This window comes from Monodon monoceros, unplaced genomic scaffold, assembly GCF_005190385.1.
Source record: "Monodon monoceros isolate NGI ecotype Baffin Bay Population unplaced genomic scaffold, NGI_Narwhal_1 Super_Scaffold_18, whole genome shotgun sequence".
NCBI classification, from domain to species: domain Eukaryota; kingdom Metazoa; phylum Chordata; class Mammalia; order Artiodactyla; family Monodontidae; genus Monodon; species Monodon monoceros.
In genome coordinates this window covers 60489946-60496875 of record NW_021703774.1, presented here as the reverse complement: position 1 = coordinate 60496875, position 6930 = coordinate 60489946, and positions in this window count along the sequence as shown.

Sequence of the window (6930 nt, the reverse complement as noted above, 5' to 3'; positions counted from 1 at the left end):
CTTAAACTGTAGTGTTAGACGATATAACAAACACAAACAGACATCTGACCGAACAATATACTTAATAGAAATCAATACTAAAACCATTTGTAATTTGGTAGTTTACTTTAAAGAAACTAATTTTAAATCTTTTAGTTATAGACGTGCTTGTAAAAATGTATACCACATGTAGACAACTATTAAATAGCTTCAGAGAATGTGTGTGAAAGTCGTTTATAGAATGTAAAGAATTCTACAAATGTTAGTTTAATCTAGTTTTTTACATCTTTTTAAAATCATTATAGCAACTTGCTCTTCCCCAAATGCAGGCTAGCCTGAGAGTAACTGGTAAAGTCAACTCAATAGGATATTGGGCACAGACTATATAAAGTAAGAGTTCCCTTTATTTATATTATCCATATTTTTTCCATGTCGTTAGGATGAACTGTTGAAGGTTGGTAGTATTATTCATATATTGCCTATTCTTATGCAACATCTTTCAAAATATAATTATATAAATTATAAATATAATTGTGTACAAATACAATGCAAAGGAAAACCCCTCAGAAAGGCTATTTTCATAGCTATTTTACTTGCATATCCATGAAAGCTTGGCCTCTGCTTGCTTAATTCTTCCCAGTTCTTCATTTTATAAAGCACTAGTTTGTTTGGTTTTTTTGGTGGTAGGATTTGCTGTTCATGGAGTTGTGAGATATCTCAGATCTGGAGGTGACAATGATGATGATAATAATGATTTCTCCCAGATACGATATTTAGGCTCCTTAGACCTGTATATAAACCACGGACTCATTCTTTATTCTGGCTAGCACCTAGTGCAGCAGAAATATTTGATTGACTTTCCTAGTCTGCTCATTGGCATTGGTTCATTAGCTTTCTTCTCGAAGCACTGACTGCAAAGGTGTGAGTTGTTTCCATATCAGACGTCAGCAGCTCTGCTTTATTGGAAGGACTCTTACAGTTCAGCTTTAAAATACTATTGATAATATATTAGTTGCCCGTTGAAATTACCCTCATAATGTTCACAACAATTTGTAATACTTATTATGTAGTATACTATGGTATGTATGGTACACACATATGGTACCTATATATACAGTTATACTATAGAACATAGTGGCTCGCACTCAACATATCTGGTAGAATTAAATATTTTAGAAAATTCTACATAATAGTCTTCCTCTTCTATATCTATATTGATCTACAGATATTAATATAGTTAAAGGTTATAGACTAGCATGTACTAGGTCCTAGTAAAATTTATGGTTGAAAACACTTGGAGAGGCATATCACACTGACACCACATATACTTATTTTATGTCTGCCCACATAAGATATAAAGAGGTTCTTGATCTTTTATTTTGTGCCATGGGCCTCATTGGCAGTCTGGTGAGCCCTTCTCAGAATAATATTTCTAAATCCATAAACTACATATGATTACATTTAAAACAGTTTTATAGAAACACAGTACTATCCATGGGCCCCAGCTTAAAATCCTCTGAAGCTTTATAGGTACTTAGTTTGCTCAGGCTGCGATAACAAAACATCACAGACCAAGTGGTTTAAACAACATACATTTATTTTCTCACAGTTCTGGAGGCTGGAAGTCCACGATTAAGATGCCACCAGCAAGTTTGGTTTCTGGTGAGGACTTTCACCTGGCTTGTAGACGGCCACCATCTCTCTAACGTCCTTACATGGCCTGTCCTCAGTATGTGTTTGGAGAGAGAGGGTGATTGAGAAGGAAAGAGGGGAGGGGCAGAGAGAGAGAGAGTGTGTGTGTGTGTGTGTGCTCTGGTGTCTCTGCTTGTAGGGACACTAATCTGTTGGATCCGGGCTTCACCCTTACGACCTCATTTAACCTTAATTACTTCCTTAGAGGCCCCATCTCCAAATATAGCCACGATGGGGTGGGGTGAGGCAAATATTCAGTCCATAATAGTACTACAGAGAGTTAATTATAGTTTCTCTTTCCTTTTTTTAGAAGCTCTTGGAGATTAAACTTTTAGGACTCTGAGAAATGGAAGGCATCTAGGGATTCTAGTGATAAAAGACACCTAAGCAACCCCTAACAATACTGAAAAGTGAGCGCTGTTTTTACAATGTGTCTTGGCACTATCATGGTTGTAATTAACTTGATGAAAGCATTTTCCCTGGAGTTAGTGAGTCTTACAATAGAGGAACAGACGTTTAAGGAATAGAAAGAAGAGGCATGATCTGTAATGTAGATAGAAGATAATTAGAAGCCAGTCAACAGTACAGTACGTTAAAAAATTTAAACTCTACAAATATTAGCTTAGTCTAGTTTTTTAAATCTATTTTAAAAATTATCCTAGCAATTTTTCTTCCCCCAGTTAGAGGAGTATAAGTAAAAGTATAAGTATTGTTGCAATTAAAAGAAGAGGGCTTCCCTGGTGGCGCAGTGGTTAAGAATCTGCCTGTCAATGCAGGAGACACCAGTTCGAGCCCTGGTCCGGGAAGATCCCACATGCCGAGGAGCAGCTAAGCCTGTGAGCCACAACTACTGAGCCTGCACTCTAGAGCCCATGAGCCACAACTACTGAGCCCGTGTGCTGCAACTACTGAAGCCTGTGTGCCCTAGAGCCCGTGCTCTGCAACAAGAGAAGCCACTGCAATGAGAAGCCCGCGCACCGCAACAAAGAGTAGCCCCTGCTCACCACAACTAGAGAAAGCCCGCACGCAGCAACAAAGACCAGACACAGCCAAAAATAAATAAATAAACTTAAAAAAAAAAAAAGATTTAGAATTACGACAATCAACTGAGAATAGAGATACAGTAGAGTTTACCTTTCAGCTAAGAGGGCAGACTACGCGGCCAAGCTGGATGACTAATTAGCTTCCGAGGACACAAAGAACCAACCTTGAGCACAGTTCCATAGGTATCCCCAGGATATTTCTATGCCTTGAAGGGAATCTCAGAAACTCTCTTCATTCTGTTGCCTCTTCTTACTCTGGGAGCCTGACAGCAAAGACCCCGTTGGTCCTATATTAGTAGTAAGAATGCTGCAGACAGTCTGTTATGAAACAGGGTCCTATTAAGGATGAAGTTAGTCCTGGGCATAATATCAGAGGTATTTATGGGATCATTCTTTAAATTTTTCAGAATATGAATTATTAAACTGTGTATGTTGAAAAAGAAATCTCTGTAAGCAGCCTGCCAAACTGAAACCTGGAAAATTTGGCTGAAGTCTTTGGCCAGGCTTCTTATAGATAAGAGCTTCTCCAAGGTGCTAAAAGATATTTTTTGTATAGTGATGGAGGTCAAGCTTTGGAGACAGCTTTGGCACTGGGGGCAGGTGGAGGTTCCAAACTGACGCACTGTCTCTGGAGTTGCTAATAACATAGGGAGACTATGCTGGATGGAGACTAGGCTCCACACGTCACCCTCTGGAAGGAGGGAAAGCCACAGTGCTGATCGAGAAAGAGGAAATGCTCTCTGCTGTTGCCCTGAAAAGTCAGGCCCCAGGGATGGAACTTGATAAGTGAATTGTAGAAGATTAGGCCAGGGCTCATTGTTTGAAATCCAGGAGGTGATTTGCTAACGGAAGTTACAGTGACAGTTGTACCACACAGAGCATCCTATGTACTTGCAGGAGTCCTGAGCCCACTCTTTACCCCTGTCAGAAGCTGCAAGCCTGCTGGAAGCCAGGGCTTCCTCCACAGTAAGGAGCTCTGTCTTGCATATCTTTTGTTGGCTTTATACCTAATTTCTTTGAAAGTTTTTGATGCTCTTGTAAAGATACCTTTTATGTCTGTTACTTATTTCCTTTATTATGTTATCTAATTTCTTTTGTTCATGCATTGGAATGCCATGGAGGCAAGATAGCATAGTGTTAAAGTACAAGCTCTAGAGCTAGTCTGCCTGAGGTTTGAATTCTGACTTTTCCTATTTTAGGTGTATGACTCTGAGCAAGTTACTTAATCACTCTCTTTCAGTTTCCACACCTGCAAGGTGGGAATAGGAATAGTACTTACCTAAGGGTCACTGTAAGAATTAATTTTAGAGTCAAGATGGTGGTATGGGAAGACGTGAAGTTAGCATCTCCCCACAACTAGGGCACCTGCCTGCCACTGGTGGGGAACTCTGACCCCCAAGGAGGCGGGAGGAACCCCAGAGTGAGCCTGTAGGATGTAGGGGGACCGAGAGGGGTGAAGAAGTGGAGGCCAGACAAGATCGGTGCCCCTGAGGCTGGGGAGATCAGGAGAGGCAGGTGGGAGGGGCCTTACAGGAGGAGTGGAGGGCGACTGCCCCACCCACTCAGGCACGGGGAGCCTGCTGAGCTTGCAGGCCAGTCCCCTGCCCTCCAAGGCCCCCATCTCCCCCTCACTGCCCACATTTGTCCTGGGGACATAGGAGGGAGACCTGGAAGATCAGGAGAGGAGGCGGGAGCAGCCCTCCCACACCCCCAGACCAGAGGAGCAGCAGAGGAGGGCGTTTGCCCTGCCCACTCGAGCCCAGGGAGACATAGTTTGGGAGTTTAAGATTGACGTGTACACCCTACTGTATTTAAAATAGATAATCAACAAGGACCTACTGTATAGCACCGGGAACTCTGCTCACTATTCTGTAATAACCTAAATGGGAAAAGAATCTGAAAAAGAATAGATACATGTATATGTATAACTGAATCACTTAGCTGTACACCTGAAACTAACTCAACATTGTTAATGAGCTATGTTCCAATATAAAATTTAAAAAAAGAAAAGAAAATGGAGGCAGAGATTGGAGTGATGCTTCTATAGGCCAAGGAATGCCAAGGGTCACCAGCAGCCACCAGAAGCCAGGAGACAAGCATGAAACACATTCTCCCCAAGAGCCTCAGAAAGAACTAACCCTGTTGACACCTTAATTTCAGACATCTGTCCTCCAGAGCTGTGAGAGGGAAGAAATTTCTAATGTTTTAAGCCACACAGTTTGTGGTAATTTGTTTTGAGAACCTTAGGAAACTAATATATCAGAGAAGGAATGGGGAAGAAATACCCTGGTCTCCTCCTTTTCCTGCTCTCTGATCTCAAATGGCAAGAGAGCCACAGAAGACACAGTCTGCAGAAAAGGGCATAAAGAGTCCTTTAATCTAGGGTGGGGTGTGGGTGAGGGCAAACTGAGAATATGAGCACCATACATGAAATGAAGATTATTATAAACAAGTTGCCAAATGGAAATATAGCAAGGATAGCTGGTAAATTGCTTCAGAGAGGACATAGACCATGAAGGCTAAAAGTACCTCCTTTGCTGTTGGGCTGTACTAAATCACAAAGGTAAAAGGGAGATTTGGGCTCATCCAACCCAAGGGTTTGCCTGTTCTATTCTCAAAGAACCAGGCTCACAGATGTCCACCTTCACACAGTCAGTAAGTGAAAGAGTTGGGCCTGAAACTAGGTCGGCCAGATCCTAGTCAGTTTCCCATTTTCTGGTGTAATATTTTCCTCATCTAGAGAGTTTTCTTTCAGTTAAGAAGGCCAACCTGGTGCTTTAACATTCTCTGTTTTTGAGATATTTTCAGAAATAGCAGCTTTTTGTTCAGATGGCCTCTCAAGCAGAACTCAACACAGTACCGCCAGAAGCAGTTGCCCCGTTTTCTCAGGAGAGAGTGTAGCTGATTCAGAGGGTGCTTTCCCAGAGGCATCCAGAGCTACGGCTTCAGTCAAGCGTGTTTTAGGGCAGCTCCATAGCTGCCCACACTCTCTGATTCATTGCACACGTGCGTTAAGCATCTAATAGATACCAGGCAATGGGGATGCAACACTGAATCAAACACAGTTCCTGCCCTCAAGGGTCTTGAAGTCTAGAGAGGAGATGAGGAAGTAAAGGCATGGGGTGGGGGTGGTCCATGGAGTGAGTACCTACCTCACCCAGCATGAGATTCAGGAAGGCTTCTGAGCCTTGAAGAGTGTAGAAGGCTGCTTTTTCCTCAAGCACCATAGAAGCTCATGGACAGAATTTTCCACATTCTACAGTGTTTGTCTGTTTGTATAACAGACTTTATTTTTAGAGCAGTTTTAGGTTCACAGCAAAACTGGGCAGAAAGAGTTCCTACATATCCCTTGCCCCCATACATACACAACCTACCCCACTATCAACATCCAGCCTTAGATTGGTACATTAGTTACAATCCGAGAACCTACGTTGACTCGTTCCTATCATGTTTACATTAGGGTTCACTCTTGGTGTACATTCTGTGGGGTTTGACCAATGCATAAGGACATGCTTCCATCATTATAGTATCATACAGAATAATTTCACTGCCCTAAACATCCTCCATGCTCTGCCCATTCACTCCTCCCTCACTCCTCCCTATGCCCCAGCCCCTGGCAACCACTGATCTCTTTACTGTCTCTACAGTTTTGCCTTTTCCAGAATGTTATGTGTTTGGGATCATGCAGTACGTAGCCTTTTCAGGTTGGCTTCTTTAACTTAGCAATATGCATTTAATATCCCTACATGTCTTTTCACAGCTTGATAGCTCATTTCTTGTTAGTGCTGAATAATATTCCATTGTATGGATATGCCACAGTTTATTTATCCATTCACCTACTGAACAGCATCCTGGTCGTCTCACGGTTTTGGCAATTAATAAAATTGCAACAAGGATCCATGTGCAGATTTCTGTGTGTGCATAAGTTTTAAACTCCTTCGGATAAATACCAAAGAGTGTGATTACTGAAACGTATGGTCAGACTGTTTAGTTTTGTAAGAAACTACCAAACTTGAAAATCAGCTATCCTATGGCATATTTTTTAAATGACTTAATCTTTTTTTTTTTATTTTTCAATTTTTTTAAACATCTTTATTGGAGTATAATTGCTTTACAATGGTGTGTTAGTTTCTGCTTTATAAAAAGTGAATCAGCCATACGTATACATATGTCCCCATATCCCCTCCCTCTTGCGTCTCCCTCCCTCCCTCCCTCC